Here is a 25,648-nt window from a genome sequence, read left to right as displayed (position 1 = left end):
ATCCAGAAATTCCACTCTGGGGCATTTATCTAAAGAAAATGAAAACAATAACTTGAAAAGGTATGGTGATGGTGGTAGTTTAGTCACTAAGCTGTGTCAAACTTTTGTGAACCCCTGGACTGTAGCCCACTAGGCTCCTCTGTCCATGTGATTTCCCAGACAAGAATACTGAAGTGGGTTGCCATTTCCTTCTCCAGGGGAATCTTCCTGACCCAGGGGTTGGACCCAGGTCTCCTGCATTGCAGGTAGATTCTTCACCAACTGAGCCACTTGGGAAGCCCTGGTAAAGGTATCTGAAACGCTATGTTCATTGCAGAATTATTTATAATAGCTGCAATATGGGAGAAACCTAAGCACCTGTCAACAGACAAATGGAAAAAGAAGTAGTATATACATGCGATGGAATATTATTCAGCCATAAAAAAGAATGTAATCTTGTCATCTGTGACAACAAGGATGGGCCTAGAGGTTATCACACTAAATTAAATGTTAGACAGAGAAAGGCAAATACTGTGTGACTTCACTTATATGTGAAATCTAAGAATATTAGCAAATATAACAAAACACAGAATTAAAGATACAGAGAACAAACAATGGTTGGCAGAGGAAATGCAGTAGGGGGAGAAAACAAATAGGAGGACGATTAAGAGGTACAAACTTTCAGCTGCAAAATAAATGTCATTAGTACGAAGTGTACAGTGTGAGGAATATAGTCAATTCTATAAAATAGCTTCGTATGATGACGTACCACAACTAGACTTATTGTGGTGATCATTTTAAAACGTATGTGGGCATGTAAGTCATTTCAGTTGTGTCCAGCTCTTTGCAACTGTATGAACAGTAGCTCACCAGGCTCTGCTGTCCTTGTGATTCTACAGGCAAGAAGATTAGAGTGGGTTGCCTCCTCCAGGGGATCTTCCCAGCCCAGGGATCAAACCCTTCTTATTATGTCTCCTGCATTGCAGGCAGGTTCTTTACCACTAGCACCATCTGGGAAGCCCTTTGAAATGTATAGACATATTTAATCCCCATGTTGTATAACAGGAACACAGTGTTATAGGTCAATTACACTTCAAAAACAAACTAATAGAAAAAAGAGATCAGAGATTTGGTTACCAGAGGCCAGTGTTGTGGGGCAACAGGCATTGGATGAAGGCAGTCAGAAGCTACAAACTTCCTTATATAAGATAAATAAGTACTAGAGATATAATGTACAACATGATAAATATAATTAATACATATGAAAGTTAAGAGAGTAAATCCTAAGAAGTTCTCATCACATGGAAAAATATTATTGCTATTTCTTTAATTTTATATATGTATGAGATGGTGGATATTCCTCTAAACTTACTGTAAAAATCATTTAATGATGTAAACCATATCATTATTCTGTACACCTCAGGCTTATACAATGCTATGTGTCAATTATATCTCAATATAACTAAAAGGAAAAAAAAAGTTAACATATAAATAACTGTAGAGGTATTTTTGTTTGTTTATTTTCAGAAAAGAGTATAAGAGTTGGCCTGCCTCCCTGTCCATTTCATACTTTCTAATTACATGTTCTATCTGTGAGCTTTTCCACTGGGAATCACTAAGTAATAGAACAGGGAGGGTCACTGGAGATGACCTAGTCCAGACGAGCTTTTCAGAAGGAAAGAAACTGAGGCTCAGATTCTTGGAAGTAACTTCAAAGTTACAGAGCTAGTTAAAAATAGAATTAGATTTCAAGTCTCTAAATTTTGATGACCACTGCTATTTTTACTATCACAACAAGTATAGGGGATCTTTCTCTACCTCTCCCTGTCGTCCTTGTTATTATTATTGTTTATCAAAATTCAGTATCAACAGTCTAAGAAGAGAGAGTCAGATTTGCAAGAGAATTTGAAGCTCAGTGATGACTTTCTTGGAGTGCAAAAGACTGTTGATGCATCCCCTTTACCTCCACAGAACAAAAGAGGCAAGGATTCATCCGTGGGCATTGGCAGGGCTTGATGCTTACTGACAAGGCCCCAGAATGGAAATATCCTGCTTGTCCTTTTAACAGGATTTCAGCCAGAGATTTGAGGGAAAAGTACTGCAACCGAGTGGGCTGTGAATATGAGTGGAAATGTCAGAGCTATGAATCAGTTAACACGTTTTTATTTAGCATCTTCCTGTGAAAAAGGATGAAAAGACAAGACTCTTGTACTCAAATTCCTTACCATTGTAGAACGGAGTCAAGAACAGTGTAAGACCTTTTTAGATCTTAGAGGTTCTAACACCCCAGACTTGGTAAGCACAACCTGCATGGCAAGAATGGGGTGACTTTCATGAAGGACAAAATGCTTTATTTTGTCATGATACTTTACTGAGATTTAAGTAGATGAAAGAGATGTTTTCTCCTTGTCTCTCTGGATTTAAGAAGTAAGTTTATATCCTTCAGCTCATGAAACACTCAAAATGTCCCTGGAAAGTAGGGAAAGCAGAAAATATATTCTGTTCTTTTTGTGCAGAGAAATTAACATCCTAACCTCTGAAGTAGCCAAAGTTCCCACATCAGATCAGAGCCAAAGTCCCTCTGGCTCCCTCTCAGGACACTTTCTAATAGAATAACCTTCTGGAAGATTGCTCCTTTGTATCTTCCCACCCATTCTGAAGATACAGGTACTAACCCAGTCTTAGGACCCTTCGAGATCATACTTGGCTCCTGTCCTAACTTCTATGACATAATTAAAAAATAAATTGTTCAAGGCATCCCAAGGTGTCAATTTCTTCCTTGGTGTTCATAACCCAAATGCTTTAACAGCCTTGAGGTGCCTTCCACCTATGGGGCCCCAACTCTTTGAGGCCTATTTGTTGACCTGGCCCTGCCAATGAGAAAAGCACAGATGTCTACCATCTGGTCAGGGGTCCCAGCGCTTGTGCCAATTTCCTGTCACTGACAGCTAGCACTTGATTGATGGAATTTGGTACTCCACCTTTTTTTTCTTAGTACAATATAACCTAATGAATTCAGATGGCACATAGCCAAAATGAGAGAATCTGAACTTGGGCAGGGGTAAAGTTTACCATCAATGAAATGAGGGTCTGTTAAGTAAATTACGAATGTAAACAGGATTGTAAAAAGGACAATTTAATCTACTTACAAGAATAAATTGTTTTCAAGCACTTAAGTTGCATAAATTTACATACAGTGTGCTAATTACAAATGATTGATAGCCAGTCATTCAAACACATCTGGTAGGAACCCTGTTCTCTTAACACTTTGCAAGACACTAGACTGCATTACTTAAAGTGCTTGAAAATAGTACAAACATGTATATATATATATATTACATATGAATATATGTATTCACACACCCTCATATAAGACAGTCCTTGTTTTTCATCAAGCCATGTTCCTGGAAACCACATCAGAAAGGATTATCAAACACAGATCACTGAGAGCCAAATTATATTTTCATATAGGAACAATTTTATTATTGGGACTGGTGTGCCAGCCCCAGGGATCGCGCTGGGTAAATCATGGATTCAATCAGCATTGTGTCATAGCAAACTGAGCTACAACAATCACTGCCAGAGAAGGCAGCTAATATTTATTGAGCAGTTGCTGCATCTGTGTGCTTTACATATGTTATCTCAGTCATCAATACATGACAATAGGGAGCTAGTGCCTCCATTTTCTGGGAAACAACACTGAAACTCCAAGAGATTAAATAACTCACCCTTAATCATACGTTTGTCATCAGTAGAATGAGAAATTAAATCTAGGTCTGATTCCATATCTCATGGCTACTTTTTGAACTATAACATTTGTAATCCTTTAAAAATGCTGAATTGTATATGGTTATGCAAAGTCTTCCTTGTTGGCTCAGAGGTTAAAGCGTCTACCTGCAATGCGGGAGACCTGGGTTCAATTCCTGGGTCGGGAAGTTCTCTGGAGAAGGAAATGGCAACCCACTCCAGTATTCTTGCCTGGAGAATCCCAAGGACGGAGGAGCCTGGTGGGCTTCAGTTCACGGGGTCGCAAAGAGTCTGACACGATTGAGCGACTTCACTTTCACTTTCACGCAAAGTCTACTGTAAGGTATAAAATGGGAATAAACGAAACAGTCATTTTCTATGGCCTGGATAAAATTTTAGTTCTCCATGAAGACTCACTGTTAAAACAAATCTGCCTCCTTTTATGCAAATGTGTGTGCCAAATTTTAAAAATATTCAGGTGTAAGGTATTGTCTTAAATAAAGCTACAGTGTCTTCAGCATATATTTTTTCAATTGTTGCTGTACATGTCTTATCTTTCTAATAGACAGTAAGCTCATTAAGAGTAGAGACTAATGTTACTCATAATTTGCACCCATCAACATCATTTATTATACTACCCAGAATAAAATCTTGACCAATGGATGCTATAATATGTTCATTATATGAATTAGCAAATGAATAAATTGTTCTTTCATAAATTTTAATATACCCATAAATTTAAAATTAATATGTGGCTCAGGAGTAAAGAATCTGCCTGCCAATGTAGGAGAAGCCAGTTCAATCCCTGGGTCAGGAATATCTCCTGGAGAAGGAAATGGCAACCCACTCCAGTATTCTTGCCTGGGAAATCTCATGGACAGAGAAGTCTAGCAGGCTTCAGTCCATGGGGTCACAAAAGAGTCAGATGTGACTAAACAACAACAAAAGTGGCTGCAATAAATATCACAGAATAGTTTTTAAGTTTTAGACAGTCATTGGTGGTGATAATAGAAAGAAGGGGCATTAGAGAAGGATTTGGATGTCTAGAGAGTTTGGAAAACAAGTTGCTTCTGAAAAAATTTCCTATAGCTAGGAAATCAGTCCAGATTAATCCCTTGACTTCAGACTTAACATTCAAAGTAAAAAATAACTTCTTATTGCAATACATGTATAACATAAACCTGATCATTTAAGCATGTTTAAGTGTACAATTCAGTGGCATTATGTACATTCAAGATGCGGTGTAGCTATCACCACCTTCCATCTCCAGAACTTTCCTCTATCACTATGGGACTTTGTGCCTATAAACAGAAAGTTCCTATTTCCTTCCTCTCAGTCCCTATAACTTCTATTATACTTTGTGTCTTTAGGAATTTGCATATTCTAGGTACCTCATGCAAATGAAATCATTTCAAAACATATCTAGACATTGGAAAACCTCATTATCAACTTCAAGACTGACAAATTAGAGGACAGAAATACCATGACTCTGAAGAACTATGGATGGAGGTTTGTGACATTGTACAGGGGCCAGTGATCAAGATCATGGTCAAGACAAAGAAATGCAAAAAAGCAAAATGGTTGTCCAAGGAGGCCTACAAATAGCTGAGAAAAGAAAAGATGCAACAAGCAAAGAAGAAAAGGAAAGATAGAACCCTTTGAATGTGGAGTTCCGCAGAATAGCACGGAGAGATAAGAAAGCCTTCCTCGGTGATCAATGCAAAGAAATAGAGGAAAACAATAGAATGGGAAAGACTAGAGATTGCTTCAAGAAAATTAGAGACACCAAGGGAACATTTCATGCAAAGATGAGGACAATAAAGGACAGAAGTTGTATGGGTCTAACAGAAGCAGAAGATATTAAGAAGAAGTGGCAAGAATATAGAAAAACTATACAAAAAAGATCTTCATGACCCAGATAACCACGATGGTGTGATCACTCACCTAAAACCAGACATCCTGGAACGTGAAGTCAAGTGGGCCTTAGGTAGCATCACTATGAACAAAGCTAGTGGAGGTGACGGAATTACAGTTGAGCTATTTCAAATCCTAAAAGATGCTGTGAAAGTGCTGCACTCAATATGCCAGCAAATATGGAAAACTCAGCAGTGGCCACAGGACTGGAAAAGGTCAGTTTTCATTCCAATTCCAAAGAAAGGCAATGCCAAAGAATGTTCAAACTACCACATAATTTCACTCATCTCACATGCTAGCAATATAATGCTCAAAATTCTCCAAGCCAGGCTTCAACAGTACATTAACCGTGAACTTACAGATATTCAAGCTGGATTTACAAAAGGCAGAGGAACAAGAGATCAAATTGCCAGCATCCACTGGATCATCAAAAAAGCAACAGAGTTTGAGAAAAACATCTACTTCTAACTTATTGACTATTCCAAACCCTTTGACTGAGTGGATCACAACAAACTGTGGAAAAATCTTAAAGAGAAGGGAATACCAGACCATCTTACCTGCCTCCTGAGAAATCTATATGCAGGTCAAGAAGCAACAGTTAGAACTGGATATGGAACAACAGACTGGTTCCAAACTGAGAAAGGAGTACGTCAAGGCTGTATATTGTCACCCTGCTTATTTAACTTATATGCAGAGTACATCATGTGAAATGCTGGACTAGATGAAGCACAAGCTGGAATCAAGATTGCTGGGAGAAATATTAATAACCTCAGATATGCAGATGACACCACCCTTATCGTAGAAAGTAAGGAACTAAAGAGCCTCTTGATGAAAGTGAAAGAGGAGAGTGAAAAAGTTGGCTTAAAGCTCAACATTCAGAAAACTAAGATTATGGCATCCAGTCCCACCACTTCATGGCAAATAGATGGATAAACAATGGAAATAGTGGCAGACTTTATTTTGGGGGGGCTTCAAAATCACTGCAGATGGTGGCTGCAGCCATGAAATTAAAAGATGCTTGCTCCTTAGAAGAAAAGCTATGGCCAACCTAGACAGCATATTAAAAAGCAGAGACATTCCTTTGTCAACAAAGTTCCATGTAGTCAAAGCTGTAGAAAAACTACTGGTTTTTCCAGTGGTCATGTATGGATGTGGGAGTTGGACTATTAAGAAAGCTGAGCTCCAAAGAATTGATGCTTTTGAACTGTGGTGTTGGAGAAGACTCTTGAGAGTCCCTTGGACAGCAAGGAGATCCAACCAGTCCATCCTAAAGGAGATCAGTCCTGAATATTCATCAGAAGGACTGATGCTGAAGCTGAAACTTCAATACTTTGGCCACGTGATGTGAAAAACTGTCTCATTTGAAAAGACCCTGATGCTGGGAAAGATTGAAGGCAGGAAGAAAAGGGAGTGACAGAGGATGAGATGGTTGGATGGCATCACTGACTTGATGGACATGAATTTGAGTAAGCTCCAGGAGTTGGTGATGGACAGGGAAGCCTGGGGTGCTGCAGTCCATGGGGTCACAAAGAATTGGACACGTCTGAGGGACTGAAGTGAACTGAGTCCTCTTTTTCTTGTTTTCTTCTTTCTTCATAGTTGATACTAAGTTAGTATTACTGACAAGGATTCAGCAAAAGGAACTGGCAACAAACCAGTGTGTACAAGTGAGGGCACAGCCTTAGTGCTGGTTGTTGGGGGCAGTGTTTACATCCTTCAATTGATAGCAAGTATATGAAAGTCAGCCTAACATCCACCTTTCTCCCTCCTCCCACTCACTGCCCCTACCTCTTGACTTTCCCTTCTCTCAATAATGTCAGTCAGAATATCTGACTGTCCCATAAACAATTAAAAGTGGCAAAACAAGGTGAATTCTTTAGGTGGTGTTGAATAAGAAAAGCAGCAAAAGTGGATGTCAACATAGCAGGGAAGCATCAACATTTCTATTTATGGCTATTCTTTATATCAGTTCACTCAAACCGGTTTAATAGTTACTGAATGAACCATTACAATCACTCAGTGGACTCTCAGTATGTTGAAAATCACAAGAACTAAAATGGTACTTGGCCATCAACTCCTGCCCTTAGGCACCATCTTGTTTTAACTCTTCTAAGTCAAGGAGTCTCCATTTTAAGCAAAGCCTTTGCATTAGCTATCCTCCTTATTGAGGAAATGTTCTCTTTCTTAATGTTTGTCGTCCCCTTACTCCTCATCACCTCTTCCTGTACTGGGTTAAATAATTCCTTTGTGTCCTTAGAAGTTAAACATTTCAAATATTTATAGTATGTAACTTGAAAAGTTTTGGGCTAATGGATCATGTTTCTACTTGAGATACTCCTTCATTTTCCAAAATTACTGGAGGTGCATAATCTTTAATCCTCCATTATTTCTGATTTCTCCAGGTTAAGCATCTGTGGGTGGCAGCAAATTTAACTGACACCTGCAAGCTGCCTTTTTAAGATAAAGACTTTTCTTCCCTACCTTTTAATATTTGAACTTTTGAGAGAACAAATTGACTCTGTACTTTCTGGTATAGGAAATCTGATTCAGCCAAACAAAACATTAAGACTGAAATGATGCAGCTGGCTCTTGAGCTGGAATACAGGTAACTCTTATTACAAAATATTATTGCTACAGCTTTACATTATTCAGTGAATGAGCAGCTGTGAATCATCAAATGAGAGAATATCCATGAAAGGGATTTGCAAAATATAAAATGTTAGAAAATAAAAGTTTTATTAGCAGTAATATGAATTGTGCCATGCTGTTTGGATATTTAAAATTTTATTTATTTTATACTGAAACTTAAAGAGAATAATAGCATTGGGTATTAATAAATTTTAGTGCACAGAATATATCCTTTTGCTCATAACATAGGGCCACCATAATGAACATTTTTAAACTCACTTTTATTGAAGGTTTACTCCATATCAGTATATAGTGCTAAGTATTTTACAAAGATTAGATCAATGTCTATAGTATCTCTCTGAAAAAGATTTTATTTCCCTAAAGTACAAGTGGGAAATTTGGAGCTTACAAAGTATATTATCTGATGTCACTCTACTAATGTGATCTTGAATTCAGATCATTTCAATGGCAGCATCTGAGTTATTATCAGTGCTTTTCTTTTCTGTGATATTATGATGCCCCTCACTTAAGAAAGTGTATCTACACTTTTTTCATTAGCTAGATGGTTCCAGCTTCCAAGTTTTGTTTTCTAATGAACCTTAGGGAGTCTTGCTTCCTGTTTCACTGTCAGACTGTGAGATGTCCCTTCCTCCTCCTATCTCTGTGACTGTCCCTCCCTCTCCATCTAATTAGACACTGCAGGTCTCCTAAGAACTTGGAATCCAGATGAACATATGAAAATTGTGCAGCAAATAAAAGTCAATGTACACTGAGTGAAGGGCTAGGAAGGCTGCCCAGAATGAGATGGGCTGTGGCATAAAATTCCTATTTTAAGCAGAGAAGCTATTGAGTATGCTGTGGGAGTAGGGGAACCGTGTTCCATGAAAATCAGACTAGAGACTTTCTGTAGGTATCTCAATTTAGGCATTTTATGGATCCATGAATGAAATTCGTATAAACATACCAGAGTGGAGAATATGCTCATTGATTCACTAATTCTTTTTTTTTAATTGAGGTATAGTTGATTTCCAATATTACTAATATTGAACTTTCAGGTGTACAACATAGTGATTCACAATTTTTAAAGTTATGTTCCATTTATAGTCATTATAAAATATTTCTTATGTTCCCTATATTGTACAACACACCCTTGCAACTTATTTATTTAACGCTTAGTAGTTTGTACTTCTTAATTCCCTACCCCTATATTGCCCCATCCCCCTTCCCTCTCCCCACTGGTAACTAATATTTTATTCTCTGTATCTGTCTGTTTCTGTTCTGATGTATATGTATATGTTTTGTTTTTTAGATTCTAAATCTAAGTGCTACCATACAGTATTTGTTTTTCTCCGACTATTAATTCTTTGGTTCAACACTTTATTGAAAGCCTTCTCTGGACTAGACATAGCTCTGGCAGTAGGTCATACAGTGGTAAAGAGCACAAAAGCAGTGACCTCAAAGAGGACATTCTCAAGGGGACTTAAGGGCTCAGAGCAGAAACACATAAATAACCAAGGTCATTGCTGAAGAAAAATGCAGACTGAGAATGCGACGCGTGCCATGGGTCATGGAAGCCTCTCTGAGGTAATGACGTTGGAACTGGGTCCTGAATGACAAGAAAGAAGAGCTGTTCGTGCACTGAAAAGGAGGAGTGAACAGGTCCCAAGAAAGGAATAAGCTGAGCTTCTTTATGAAACAGAAGGTCAGTGAGGCTGGAGCTTGGAGAGGAAGGAGAAGGCAGGGAGCAGCTCACAGAGGACTTGCAGTCCAGTTGCCATACCATAGCAGAACATGGAAGGACTTTTTAAGCAGTGAAGAGGCATGCATGATTTATTTGCATTTTTAAAAGATGAGTTTGGATACTACATGAAGAATGGGTTTTGTTACCATGTACAGCTTTCTAGGATTATTAGCAAATTTGCTAAACTAAACTTTGATGAAGCCAATTTTATCTATTTTAAAAAAGAATAAAAAGCACTTCAAAAGGCTGACACCTGACAGAGCTGCATCTTTTCTTTCTTTCACAGTCTCTTTGTCTAATCACCCTCACTCTGGGCTTGGTAATATTCTCATTTCCAAGCTGTCTAGACCAAGGGCAGAAGGACTTTAGCAATCTTTTGTTTTCTATTCCTCAGGCATCTAGCTCCTGGAGGGCACAAAGACTTCTGTGCCTCATGTTGAGCCCTGGTCCAATCTGCCACATTTATTTATATTGTATAAATAATACACTATATAGTATAATATGTACTATAGTAATATATCATACAACAATACTTATTCTTTCATGCTATAAATATTACCTTCGGAATTTTGTTTCATTAGTTCAAGACTTAGATGCTTTGTTAAACCACAAGTGTCTTCAAGGGAACTTTTATATTATCATCACTGGTCATTCCAAATTGAGAATTAGGACTTAAAGGTTAGAAGGGAGAATGGAAAAACCACTAAGGAGCTAGGGACTCTACCAGAACTGAGGTAAGACCAGAGGAAGAGCACAGGGGCTCCAAAAATAAAAGCACTGGAACTGACAAATTGCTTGGCACTGCCACACTTTTACTTTATCCAAACTTTTCTTCTGCCTGGGTGTTAGCCCTTTTTTTTCTTCACCATATTCACCTTGTTGTGCGAGCAACAATGTCTTTTGTTTTTGGAGAGAATTAAATGAAAGTTTGCTAAAGTTTATGTCTGAAATCGAAGCAGTGGGATGAAGTTGAATTTCCAGAGCCACTTAGAACATCTCAATTAATAGCCAATATTCAGTGCAGCAAGTAAACATGTATCTCATGGAGTGAGAAATATCAAGAAAAGACTATTTTCCTTTTAAGATTGAAATGATATAGTAGAAAGAGCATTTGATGAGACATCCACAGTCCTGCTCTTCAGTGCCAGCTCTAGTGTTTACCCTTGTGGGACTCCATTAGAAAGAGAGACTATTTCAGGGAATTCACAGAAAGGAGTCAATGAGCCAATGACTAGTGAATTAACCCTCATGAAAATCTTCAGTTAACCAAATAAATCTTCACAGCCTATCTGGCAGTGGGAAGGCAAATCTCTACCTTCTAACCACCAGCCAATTCTAGCTGGCGATTAAATTCTAGCATGAATTAGACTTCAACTGTATGTGTGTGTGTGTGTGTGTGTGTGTGTGTGTGTACAAGCATGCACACAGTTTTAGTCTTGTGTATATTCACAAGAATACATATGCATGTGATATATATGTATATATATACACATTCACATGTGTGTTTATCTTCACACATGAGTAAACTTGTATGTATGTATATATATATAAACACACAGGTGTGTGAAAGCACACAAGTAAACCAGTTTATTATGCATGTGTATATATGGCTTTGAATTTCTGTTTAGTAGGGACACTCCAGTGTGACAGAGTAACCAGTACAAGACTCACATGTCCATCAAATAACTGTAAAACTTGGATAAATTATATTAGATTTTTTTGGCAGATATTGGAGAATGAAAATATAAAATGCTGTGTTCCTTAAGAGAATGAAGGCATAGGGGATTATAGTCATATTCTCTCAGAATTTCTCCACAAGGATATTTCCTGGGCTCTAATACAGGGAAGAGGACCCCAAGCAATGAAAAGTGATCTTAATGGTCAAAGGAAGGAAAATTAGAGTCCTAACTGGGATCTTTGGAGCAGAGTGACAAAAAATGGATAAACCACAGAGAAAGCATTTCAAAAATCTGTGTGGAATTATTCTCTAGGTTCTAGGCCAAATTCGGGACTTTGCATGTGCAACACAAAACATGCTGAGTGGTTGAGAGCTGATCAGAGATCCCAGAGGGGAGTGGAGGTAGCTTGGGCAACACTTTGGACAATTAGACATCCTAAAATGTCTATTCTGTAGAAACAAGAATGCCTTGAGGATAAGAGGAATAAAAGCTGAAATATATCCACTTTGATAAAAGCTTTTACCAGGCCTGAAAAGAATCAAGGGGATTCACCTTTGATTTAACCACCTACCAGAATGAAACTCAATTCCATTTAGAAGAATAGAATATAATTTGAAACCTCTGTAAAACATTATTTTAAATGTTCAGCATATCATCAAAATTTACTAAACATAAAATTAGACAGAGAAAAGTGACTGAGAAAAGAGAGACAACAGAACTACAGAGCTACCAGAAGCAAATCCAGAGATACTCCAGATATTGAAATTAACAAAGAGCTTCAGAAAGTGATGTTAAGGGAAACAAAAGGGGGAAATAGATGACCCATGTAAAAACGTAAAATATTTCAGCAGAGAATTAGAATCCATTAGAAAGTCATTAAACTAACATTCTAGATGTACAAAATACAGTATCTGTCAAGAGGAAGGTGATATATGTATAACTATGGCTGCTTTGCTTTGTTGTATGGCAGAAACCAACACAGCATTGTAAAGCAATTTTCCTACAATTAAAAAATAAATTTATAATTGTACACAGAAAATTATGACATTAATGAAAGAAATCAAAGGTGACATAAATAGCTGGAGAGATATTCCATGTTCCTGGGTATGAAGAATCAATATTGTGAAAATGACTATATTACCAAATGCAATCTACAGATTCAATGCAATCCCTATCAAATTATCAATGGCATTTTTCACAGAACTAGAATAAAAAATTTCACAATTCATATGAAAACACAAAAGACCCCAAATAGCCAAAGCATTCTTAAGAAAAAACAATGGAGTTGGAGGAATCAACCTTTCTGACTTCAGATTATACTACAAATCTATAGTCATCAAGACAGTGTGGTACTGGCAGAAAAACAGAAAATATAGACCAATGGAACAAGATAGAAAGCCCAGAAATAAACCTATGCACCTATGGGCACCTTATTTTTGACAAAAGAGGCAGGAATATACAATGGGGCAAAGACAGCCTCTTCAATAAATGGTACTGGGAAAGCTGAACAGCTACATGTAAAAGAATGAAATTATAACAGTTCCTAACACCAAACACAAAGATAAACTTTAGATGAATTAAAGACCTAAATGTAAGACCAGAAACTATAAAATTCTCAGAGGAAAACATAGGCAAAACACTCAATGACAGAAATCAAAGCAAGATCCTCTATGACTCACTTCCTAGAGTAATGGAAATAAAAACAAAAGTAAACAAGTGGGACCTGATTAAACTTAAAAGCTTTTGCACAGCAAAGGAAACTATAAGCAAAGTGAAAAGACAACCCTCAGAATGGGAGAAAATAATAACAAGTGAAACAACAGACAAAGAATTAATTTCCAAAATATACAAGCAGCTCATACAAATCAAAGCCAGAAAAACAAACAACCCAATACAAAAGTGAGAAAAAGACCAAAACAGACATTTCTCCAAAGAAGACATATAGATGGCTAACAAACACGTGAAAAGATGCTCAACATCACTCATTATTAGAGAAATGCAAATCAAAACTACAGTGAGATATCACCACACCCCAGTCAGAATGGCCATCATTAAAAAGTCTACAAACAATAAATGTTGGAGAGAGTGTGGAGAAAAGGGAACACTCTTAAACTGTTGGTGGGAATGTAAATTGATACAGCCACTATGGAAGACGGCATGGCAATTCCTTAAAAAACTAAGAATGAAACCACCATATGACCCAGCAATCCCACTCCTAGGCATATACCCTGAGGAAACCAAAATTTAAAGAGACGCATATATCCCATTGTTCATTGCAGCACTATTTACAATAGCTAGAACATGGAAGCAACCTAGATGTCCATTGACAGATGAATGGATAAAGAAGTTGTGATACATATACACAATGGAATATTCAGTTCAGTTCAGTTCAGTCACTCAGTCGTGTCCAACTCTTTGCGACCCCATGAACTGTAGCACGCCAGGCCTCCCTGTCCATCACCAACTCCTGGAGTTCACCCAAACTCACGTCCATTGAGTCGGTGATGCCACTCAGCCATCTCATCCTCTGTCGTCCCCTTCTCCTCCTGCCCCCAATCCCTCCCATCATGAGAGTCTTTTCCAATAAGTCAACTCTTCCCATGAGGTGGCCAAAGTACTGGAGTTTCAGCTTTAGCATCATTCCTTCCAAAGAACACCCAGGACTAATCTCCTTTAGAATGGACTGTTACTCAGCCATAAAAAGGAGTACCTTTGAGTCAGTTCTAATGAGGTGGATGAACCTAGAACCTATTATACAGAGTGAAGTAAGTCAGAAAGAGAAAGATAAATATTGTATTCTAACGCATATATATGAAGTCTAGAAAAATGGTACTGAAGAATTTATTTACACAACAGCAATGGAGAAACAGGCATAGAGGATAGACTTATGGACATGGGGAGAGGAGAGGAGAGGGTGAGATATATGGAAAGTGTAACATGGAAATTTACATTACCATATGTAAAATAGATGGCTGATGGGAATTTGCTGTACGGCTCAGGAAATTCAAACAGGGGCTCTGGGTCAACCTGCAGGGGTAGGATGGGAAGGGAGATGGGAGGGGGTTCAGGAGGGAGGGGATATATGTATACCTGTGGCTGATTCATGTTGAGGTTTGACAGAAAACAACAAAATTCTGTAAAGCAGTTATCTTTCAATAAATAAATTTTTTTAAATACAATATCTTCAATTGAATAGGTTTAACAGCAGACTGGATAGAACAGAAAATAGGATTACTGAATGCATTTTTTAAAATACCCCAAATGAAATACTGGAAAGAAAAACAATAAAAAGAATAGAGCAGAAAGAAATGTGGGAAATGAATTAAACTATCTAACATATAATTGTGACCCTAGGAGAAAAAGAAGAAAGGATAAGAAAGGAATAATATTTGGGGGGAGGAGTGAAAGGGAATAGCCAAGAATTTGTCAATACTAATGAAAGACACTTACCCACAGATTTAAGAAGCTCTGTGAATCATATTAGAAAAAAGAAAAATATTGTATCTAGGCACCATATAATAAAACTTCTGGAAGCAAAGCTAAAGAGAACATTTCCTTGAAGAAAAATACTGGTATGGAAGAATTTTAATTTTTTTAAATAGCCTTTTTATTCTGCCTTCCTAGGAATCTTTGGCAAGCCCTTTGACAATCTTTAAATGCTTATTATGATAAGATGGGAGAACATATTATATGCCCCTTTGGAATTTACTCAAGAGCTGCCTCAATTTTCCATCCTCCATAAAGTCTTATCTAGCTTTTCCAGGTCCCCTGAAAGCTGGAAGAGAGCCAGGTGTCTCTTTCCTCTTGTTCTCTCAGTGCTTTATGTCTATATTGGTTACGCCTCTCCTCCTCAATGCTCAGTTCTTAAGGGTGCATGAACATTTCATATAGCTCCTTAGGATTTCCATAGTTCTTAGGGACGCATGAATATTTCACATAGCTCCTTCAAGGCTTGTTGCGATGTTAGAATAAATTAAACTCTATATGAAATTTTGCTCATTGAATTAATTAAAGTGTAGAAGTTCTCATTTTAAAAAGAGTATAAAGTCTGTAGATGTTTTTTCGTTCCTATAATCCATACATTTCTCAATCAATATTTATTATGCCCCTTGTATGTATGAAGCACTTGTACCTAAAAATTAATTTTCATTGTTTCATACATTTTCAAAATGTACATAAAACAGTCCAAATAAATATCAAATTCAATATTCTGTTAAACATTATTATCCATTTACAATATCTATTACCCTTTTAAAATTTCAGTACCTAAGTCTTCTATAATCAATTGCAAGTACATGAATACACAGTAACTTTTTTATTAAATCTGAGTTTAAATATTTGTTGTAGAGCCTTAATTTAAAATCTGACCCTCTTTTGAATGGAACACCTTTTTGAAATTTAATAAAACATGAAGGTCATAAAATGTATTAAACTATCATACTTTTCATTTTTAATTCTGAACAGGCAAGATTCAAAGAGAGAAGTTTGCTTTCTTATTAGCATGACAGGCAAGTTAGGTTTCTCTTCTTCAGGGCCCTCACCCTCAGAAAGAGTTCTGTTAACTAGTGTGGGGAAGACTGAGAACAAAAAGACAAACGAAGTACCAGACAACTCCCCAGGACCTTCAAGCTGACAATTCCATATCACCTTCCCTTGTTATGCAGGTATATCCAGAGAAATGTTGACAGATAATGAGATCTCAGCTGCTTGTGTTTAAAGACCATCAACAACCATATGAAAGGTCTGTGATAAACAAATAGTCTAATCAGAGCAAGATGACCTCTTCAGAGCAGGACTGACCCATTTTTGAACCACTAAATTTTGGGAGGCGGCCCTGAGGAGAAAAAAAAATCATTATTGGTTTTAGCCTTTAAACTATATTTCTTCACCCTTATTGTCTTCTCAGTCTGATTGTTTGTGGTACAGGGTCACTTGATACACAGTTAATAAGCACTAATGGAAGGAACAGATATGCAGCTCTGTTCTGTCACATTTTTCTCATGAATATGATTCAAATCTAAAATGCTTCTGACAACAATTTTGACCACTTGAAAAAGAGTGCGTTTTTTCCCCAACATTTTGTAAAGAAGTTCACCGAGTAGCTGGGTTCTCAAACTTTGGTTATGACCCAAATTAAAGTTGCTGATGCTCTACAAAATGACTTGGAAGCATCCCCAGAAAAAGAAACACTCCACCCTCCCTGTTCCCAGACTCCTGGCCAACTGCAAAAGGGCAAGGAACATAGAGTCTTTACAAGGGGGAATCCTGCTCTAGAGTATTCTCCACTCACACCTCCCAAACTATGGTGAGGGGTGAAGAAGGGCGCAATCCTTTCCTATTCTATAGATTATTACTAGCTGCCCACATTTAGCTGGCAATGCCTGAGGTTTTGGAGACAGAAAAGTGGAGGGGAAAGAAAAAAAAGCATTAATACATGTGTTCATTAATCACTTAATACTGTGACAGACATTGTTTAGTGGAATGTGCAGATGAGTCAGATACTGAAGAGGTGACTTACTCCCTGGCAGAGAGTTGCTCTGGCGATGTTCCATTTGTCCCTCCTGACTCACCGACTACCTACCTCATTGTCCCAGAAGACTAAACATCATGGGCTGTTTGAACAGGTCCTCTTGCCCTCTGTCTTCTTATGTTCAGTTAATGGGGAAGCTTGCAAAAAGGCAGTAGATTGAAAGTGGAGAGAAGCTGGGGAATACTGATGCCTCTGGCTCCCTCCATGCTTAGGCATCTCTCAGCTTATAATCACAACTCAACAATTCTCTTTCCTTATGTTCCTTGCTCCTTAATGCTGAGAGGTGGCAGCACCACTTCTGTCACTAGGTCCAAGATATTGCCTTGTCCATCATAGGCCACTGTACCCTGTCCATTGCTTTGAAAATAGTTCTTTCATTAGAAAGTCAAATTTCCAATGTTATTATGCCATCTGTGATTGATACAAGGACTTTAGCTTACTTGCTATATCATCTTGGCCAAGTTTATCTCATCTTCTGGATAAAATAACATACATTGTGCACAACTATTTTGAGGATTAAAAAAGTATATAAAGCATCCAACACATAGTACCATCCAGTGACTTTATTCAGGCATTGGACTTACTCACATTCAAGTATATGTGTTCAGCCCAAATAGACAGAAAGAGAGAAGAGAGTGAGGAGAGAGAGAGAGAGAGGGCGCAACATTGTGCTATGTAATTTGGGATTCTGCCACCTATTTCCCTTAATTAGTGTCTGTCTCAGGCTGGCCTCAGTTCTCATATGACCTTAATTCTGTGAGAATCTTCCCATGTTGACTGGAATTTTGCTGCTCGAAGATTTGTATTTTGTATTCTACATGACCCCTAAACAGAAGCCAACCACTTCCCTGTGTCAGCCAAAGAACAGCTCTCTGGTGGAAAAACTAGCTGAAATAGACTTACCGAGAAGTTGTAAGTGGTACTCAATGTAGTGTTTCTTAAGGGATTTAAAGATGATTTTGAATCACAGTTTATGGCTTTAGAAACCATTCCTCAGATAGAATAGCTCTCCACTGATCAGTGTTCCATCACAGGGAGCTGCCACGCTACTTGTTTGTGTGCTGGACTCCACCATGAGGCTCCTGTCCCCTCTTTGTCCTTGTAGACCCAATCCCTAGCTTACATGAAATGGATACTCAATCCATGCTTATTGAACAAACGCGTAAAAACATGAATGAGTAACGCCAGACCACAAAATGCTTTACAAGATCATCAACTCCTAGGAAATATTTATTTCCATCACCTCCCCTCCTCCAGTGGAGAGCTAGAATACATGGTGGGTCCAGGAAAGCCAGTGGCTTACTTGGATACTCAATTAAAGTTGCAATGTGGCTGCTTCAGTTTACTGGAGCACATGGGCGTGAACTGGAGTCATATGTGAATGAGCATCTTTCTGTGTCTACTCTGTTAAGCTTGTTGGCCTCTCCAAGTCCTTGATTTACTTTTTTGATGGAAGATAGCATGCACTATTGTTTCCATTCTTCTTAGCTTCATCTAAGAAGCCCAAGGTGGGTACTGCAGCATTGATACAACTGAGGTGATGTGAAAGAGAAGCGATGCAGTTCTGGTTCCAGTCATGTGTCCTCTAACTTCTTGATGGTGACTTGTAGTTTATTGAAATGTTTGTGGCTCCACCTCCATTTGCAGGGACAGTTTTCTTGAAATGGAGTAGTCTAAGTACAAATTCCTATCTGGAACAAAGTACACATTTTCTCAACATCCCTTTTGAGTCTTTCAGGCCTCCTGGTGTTATCTCCTAAGGTGGAAAGCAGCTCTAAAGAGCATGCAGTTTGTAAGCAATGTTAACAAGAAAATCATGAATAAAGAGATTTTTAAACTCACTTTCTTGACTTATTTACAAGTTCTCCTCCCTGCATCGGGAGCTGAAAGGCATGTTATATGTTAGCCAAGGGGATCTAATGAGCCAACAGTGTTCAGTGACCGTGAATAAGAAGAATATTCTGCTCTGAAACTAGATAGCTAGATCAACCAACTTTATTTCTCAGTGAACTCAAGACTTTGGGACATAAGTCTGTAAGTTGATCCTTTAGCATTTATTTAATTTATGTGACCTCTATTTATCTTGAAAATGAATTTTTCTTTAGAAAGTCAAATCTTGTTTCTATTTAGATCATCTTAACTGTTGAGTTTCTCAATGTCAACTGTCATTCATTATATCATTCATTCATTCATTCAACAAATAATAATTGAATTCTGCTCTAGATACTGGGGATATAGGAGTGAACAAAACAAACAAAAAAGCAGCAAAAGTCCCTGCTTTCATAAAGTTTATATGCTACGGAAACAGATGAAAAATGAACAGCACAAATAAAAAAATATTGTAGTATATTAAAAGCTATAAAGTGCTATCGTGAAAAACAAAGTGAGACGGGACTAGGAATGACTTGAGTAGAAGCTTCACTTAAAAAAAAAAAAACCAGCATGGGCAAAGTTCCCAAGGATGTGGCATCGTTGTTGCACCAGGAGTCCAGTGTGGCATCAGAGGAGCAGGGAGGAGAGCTTTGTGGAAGGCGAAGTCAGAGAGACGATGGGGATGGATGGTATAGGGCTTTCTGTGTCTCTGTAAGGTCACTTTGGCTTTAACTCTGAGTGAAATGAGAAGGTACGCAAGATTTTGAGCAAATGAATGACATGCTTTGATTTATATTTCAATAGAATCATTCTGTTGGGATTAGAATGAGGATCTGAGGTCACAAGTAGGGGAAGTTAGGACAGCCCTATTGTGATATGGGCAAGAGATGAAGAGATGATAGTGGTTCAGACCAAGAGATAGCAGGTAGTGAGAAGTGATCATCTGGGCCAACAGGATTTGCTGACAGATAGAAAATGGGGTGAGAGAAATCAAGAAGTTGAGCTGACATTGATGTGCTCCACCTGAACAATAATCAGGATGATGTTATCATTAACAGAGATGGGAGCAAAAACAGGTTTGAGAAAGGTCAGGAGCTCAGTTATTGTCACATCAGGACCTTCGCAGAGGGTCTCAGCCTGGGCTGAGAAGGAAGACTTGGGAGGGCCACACTGAAGAATCCAAACCCTGAATGGGCAGTCATTCCATCCCTTAAGCATCATTTCTGAAGACCTACTTTGTGCCAGGCAGTATTCGAGGCTCTGGGCTGTAGCAATGACAAAGTCTCTCTGCTTAAAGACTTGCATTTTTGTGCAAAGGTGCAGAGGTTAATGATGGGTGAATGGGTAGATGGATGGATACATAGATATAGTCATATTGATAGATACGCATGAAATAAATTCAGAAGGTGACAGTCTTATGAGCAAAAATAAAACAGTGAAAAAGAAAAGAAAAGGGAGCCATCCATTGCAGCATTGCATACGCTTTTTCATAGCTATGGTGGCCAGGAAAGTCTTCTCTGAGAAGATGACTCATGAACTGGGAGCTGAATGATGAAATAAAGCCAGCCACAGCAACATCAGGGAGAAAATATTCCAAGCAGAAAAGACATAATTCAAGATCCTGAGCTGATGGTGACCTTGAAGTGTTTGGGGGAACAGAAGGCAAGCCAGTGAGGCTGGAGGAATATGAATATGGGGCTGAGTGGTGGGGAGTCAGGAGGAGACAAGATGGGAAAGCCAGATCAGATAGGACCCTGAGGACTGCAGCAGTTTCAATTTTATTATATATTGATACACACATAGGAAGGTTTTGAGCAAGTGTTCAAATCTGGTTTGCATCTTTAAAGATCTCTCCAGCATCTCTGTGAGGAATGACCTTATGGAGAGGCAAGAGAGGAAGCATGGGGAATCATTGGGTGGCTGTTAGAGTGGGTTGTAACATGAAGAGAGCAAAATGTTGGCATTTTGGAATGTACTCTAGACATATTCTATCCAATACAGTAACTACTATATTCTGACATTTGACTATTTATGCTTATGTTGAAATTCATCAACACTAAATAAAATTAAAAATTCAGTGACTTAATCATATTAGCCACATTCCAAGTGCTAAATAATCACATGCAACTTGTGGTTTTGTTATTGGATAGCAGAGCTATAGAACATTCCCATCATCTTAGAAAACTCTATTGGAAAGTAATGCTCTAAAGTCACAAAGACAACAAGCTGAAATAGTTATAGATAAAGACAGCAAAACGATTTTGGTGCCAAATATGTTCTAAGTTAAGCAGAAATGGGCCAAATACATTAGACTCAAGCTGTCTAAAAATTGAGACAAAAACTTCTGTCGATCTGGTATCTTCCCCTGATTCTATCGGATTGTTGGATTCTCACAGACTAATGCATACTGACCTCCACATTTCATGTTCCTCTGCTCCTGAGAAGGATCTAGGCCTTTATTCTCCCTGTATCCGTCACTTATTCTTTGGTTATTACTATTAAAAGTCTTAAATTTTAGAAGGGGAGTTATAAAGATGAATGTATAATCGGAACATATGGCTACTATCATAGCAGGATGTCATAGGACCCAGAGAGTTGTGAGGTAGAGATCCTCACCCCTGCTTCATTTTTCTATCATAGAAGGGCTTCTCCATTTATGCATCCATCATGTAAACCAGAGAAGCCCCCAAAGTGGTCACAACCCCAAGTTTACACAGCCTTCTAGTTAAAACACTGAACATTAATTTATTGACTCAATTCATTTTTAAAATTTTGAATAATTACAGATATTGGCTCTGCTTGACCTAGTGTAGTCAGTTATAACCAAGCTGCAGAGCCCTTGATACTTGGGATTGAGTCTCAATGAGGAGGTTCTCTGGGAGGTGGGGATGATTGGAGAGACAATGACAGGTAGAGATGTGGCTGGCATTTCTGCTACAGACTCCTGTTTCTACTTTGTACTCACAGAACCTAACAAAGATTATACCAAGGCTATAACAAGACAAATAGGTGTCTATTAATTACACATTTATTTAGCAATAAGCTTGGCATTCCAAAAGACAAGATTGTTATGCTCTGGGTGTTTACCAAATACTTGGTGTCACTTTAGCAGAATCCTTGGCTTGAGAGGCAATGAATAAATCAGTTAAACAGCCTCTGACCCTTATAAAGCAAAAAGGCCCAGCAAACTTGTAACCTCAAAAAAATCTTGAGGGAAATAGTTGTTCTCGAATTACTCATCAATCAGGTCTTTGCTTATCTCATTACTAATTCCTTGCACTGAATTCAGGTGGCTTCCCATCATCCCTGGAGCGTTTAAGGTAGTTTCCTAGGGAGGACACTCATATCTAGAAAGACTGGGACCAAGGTTTTCCTTGGCGCAGTTTCTAGCATCTAGTAGCTGTTCCATACATGCTAAATGAGCGAGTGGATGGATGGATAAAAGTTTGGCATTCCTATGAACGCTGCTGTGTGCCCTTGGAGGGGCTGGATACTGTTCTTCACCCATGTGCTCATCCTTTTTTACCAGTCTCTTTCAAGAGGAGATGGCGTGATTTGGTGTTAAGGACTTTGACATTTATTTTACATATTATCAGCAAAAGATTAATGAAAGGATCATGCCCACATGGCCTGATGGGCTGGATAGTTCTGTTTCTGAGGTAAAGAAAACAACCTTCTTCTAAGGGTGTAAGTGCATCTTTAATTTCAATAACATATCTTTCACAAGCAGTAGAGGGAGTTTATTTATAACAAAAGGCAAGGATTCGTGGTTTCAATTTCTGTTCACGAATGGCCATTAGGCAGGTTTCTGACCTGCGCTGGACTGTTGTTGAGCAGTAAGTATATCACAACAAAGGCCAGGAAATGACTAATTAATCCTAAGGGAGATTGTGGAGACACATTTGCCATTCATCCAGCAAGTGCTGTTTAAGTGACGGTTGTGAGTATCTGAGGGCACTTGGGCTAAAGAGTTTATGGATTTGGTGTAAGGGGAGCTCCACAGTCTGCCAGCTCACTGTCAGCCCACACCCAGAGAGGGTCTCCCAGGAAACACCTCCAAACTGGCCAGGTGGCAATGAACACCTTTTGATTCCCTCCCACCTCACCCTTTTGGGGGCAACACTGAGCTTAACATTTGCTCAGTTCATTCTGTGCAGTATACCCTGTGTACCTCCGGCAGCTAAGCTGGCATTTGCTAAGATAATGTAAGAAGGCAGCAAATAGATGGGAAGCAAGCACTTCGGGTCATTGAATCCAAACTGCTCTCTTACTTCAGCCTGTTTTCTGCACAGCAGGCTGTGGCTCTAATGACTGTTTCTCATGAACTCTTAGAATAGCAGCAGTCTCTGTTTCCTTCAGTGTCTTGCCTGTCTCTCCTCGGGGGAAAATCAGCTTCTTGCGCTTTTCTCATTCTCACGGAGCCTCCAAGAATTGGGAGCAAGCGCATCTTGGAGACATGAAGAGGACAGAGTGCAGCCACCTACATGAGGAAATGTGCTCTGGTGTTACCCTAATTAGATTCAGTTTCATAGCATCTATGGAAGGCTTGGGCTTACTACCAGGAAGTGTGGGGGATTAAAATTCTTTGAGGGCTTACTACATCCTAGGTATCAGGATGGGAGCATTACATGAGCCGGCTCATTTCATCCTCCCCACTCGGTGGGGACATACTGCAGTCTGCATTTTAGACATAAGAAAGGGCTAGGTTAAGCCACTTGCCCAAGTCATAGCCAGAAATGGCTTTGAAGCCAGGACCTTCCATCGACACCAAAGCCTGAACTCACTCCACTGTTCAGTCTGCCTCCTCGTGCTGAAAAGGCACAAGAAAAATGAAGTCAAACCAGCAAGTAGTGGGTGAGCACAATATAGTTTAATGGGCAATTTTAAAAAGGGAGTAGAGCAGCCCAGCAGAAGCCTAAAGAGGCAAGAAAGCCGGTGGGCCTGGGTTCCAGGCTGGCCTACTTCTGCTGCTTGCTTGTCCTCTTCCAGAGTTGGCATTGAGTGCTCTGGGAGCTGCCCCTCCTCTCACGCAGTCCCCACCTCACTAAGCCAACTCCTCCCTGCTCCACAGGTTGTCTGCCTATCTACCTTCAGAGGTTTCACCAATTTCCACAGTCTTCACTAATTCAAGCATTTCTTAAATGTGCCTCCTGTGTGCATATTATGCATGCTTCCTACCTTTGGACACACACAGCGACTCCATGTCAAAGATTTATCTGCATATGTGAAATAAAATATATATCAGATTATTCATTGCAGCATTATCTTAATAGCAAAATAGAGAAGTGGTTAAATAAATTATGGTGCCTCCATACCATTGACTATTCTGCAGCTGTTCCAAGAAAAAAAAAAATGAGGGAAAAATCTCCAAGTTATATACTTAAATGAAAAAGCAAAGAGCAGAACATTTAGCAGGCAACGTTTTGCGCACATGGGTGTATAGCACTCACACACATGTGTATGCATGTTTGTAAACTGTTCAAGGATACGCAGAGTCGAGAGACATGTGTTGCCTCCAGGAGGCAACTGGAGGGCTGAGGCATAGGAATAAGAGGAAGACTTCACTTTATACAGCTGCTGTTCACACTGCCTGTGGGGGAAGCACCAATATTGCTCCCTGTCCTCCATCATAGACAAGTATGTGATCCTATTGTGCATGTTTGCACACAGTTTTCTCTGTGGGCCACTTATCTCATGAGTTTGACAACATTCAAAAAGGATCTAGTCCCCTTTCTTAGACTGGAGTCTGCCAGTGTTCTGCTTACTTGACAATGTCACATTGCTATAAAAGTTTCTTACCTTTTAATTCTTTTTAAATTCGGAATTTTAAATTCTCTGAGTTTATCTTGTGAAGCAGAAGCAAACAGTTCATGCACTGACATACACCTTTCTGTCCTTTTGACTCTGACATATGACCTATCCAAAGAAATTTCCTTTAAAAAAAAAAAAAAGTGCCAGGGACCTACCCTAGCAGAGTAACACTGAAAGGAGTGAGGATAGACTTGCTAATTTTGAATTCCCTTGAACTCCTTTTCCAGCACCAGCTCTCTGTATAATTGTGAGTGTACCCACTCTTCAGTGGGCTCTTTCACTGCCCTCCAACAAATGAGCTTGTAACCACTCCATTGCCTCAGAGAGCTGCCTAGATACGCCTCCCCCCACCCTCCCTGCCACTTACTGTGACTGTCAACTCACTCTTACACAAATGCACAGTACTAATCCAAATGTAAGGAACTTCCTTTCCCATGGAAACAGGGGAATTAAAAAGTGGTTTTCCAAACTGAAGGGAAAAAAAGGCATCAGAATTGGGTTACAGATATCAAAATTATGTTCAGCTGGCCACCACTGGTCCCCAGGTTGACTGCATGAGGAAATAGAAACAGCCCAAAGAATGGAGCTTCCCTGGTGGCTCAGATGGTAAAGAAACTGCCTGCAGTGCAGGAGACCTGGGTTCAATCCCTGGGTCGGGAAGATCCCCTGGAGGAGGAAATGGAAACCCACTTCAGTATTCTTGCCTGGAGAATTCCAGGATGGACAGAGGAAACTGGCGGGCTATAG

Source organism: Capricornis sumatraensis, chromosome 21 (genome assembly GCF_032405125.1).
Source record: "Capricornis sumatraensis isolate serow.1 chromosome 21, serow.2, whole genome shotgun sequence".
In the NCBI taxonomy this organism is placed as follows: Eukaryota; Metazoa; Chordata; class Mammalia; order Artiodactyla; family Bovidae; genus Capricornis; species Capricornis sumatraensis.
Note: the sequence above shows the minus strand (reverse complement) of the source record.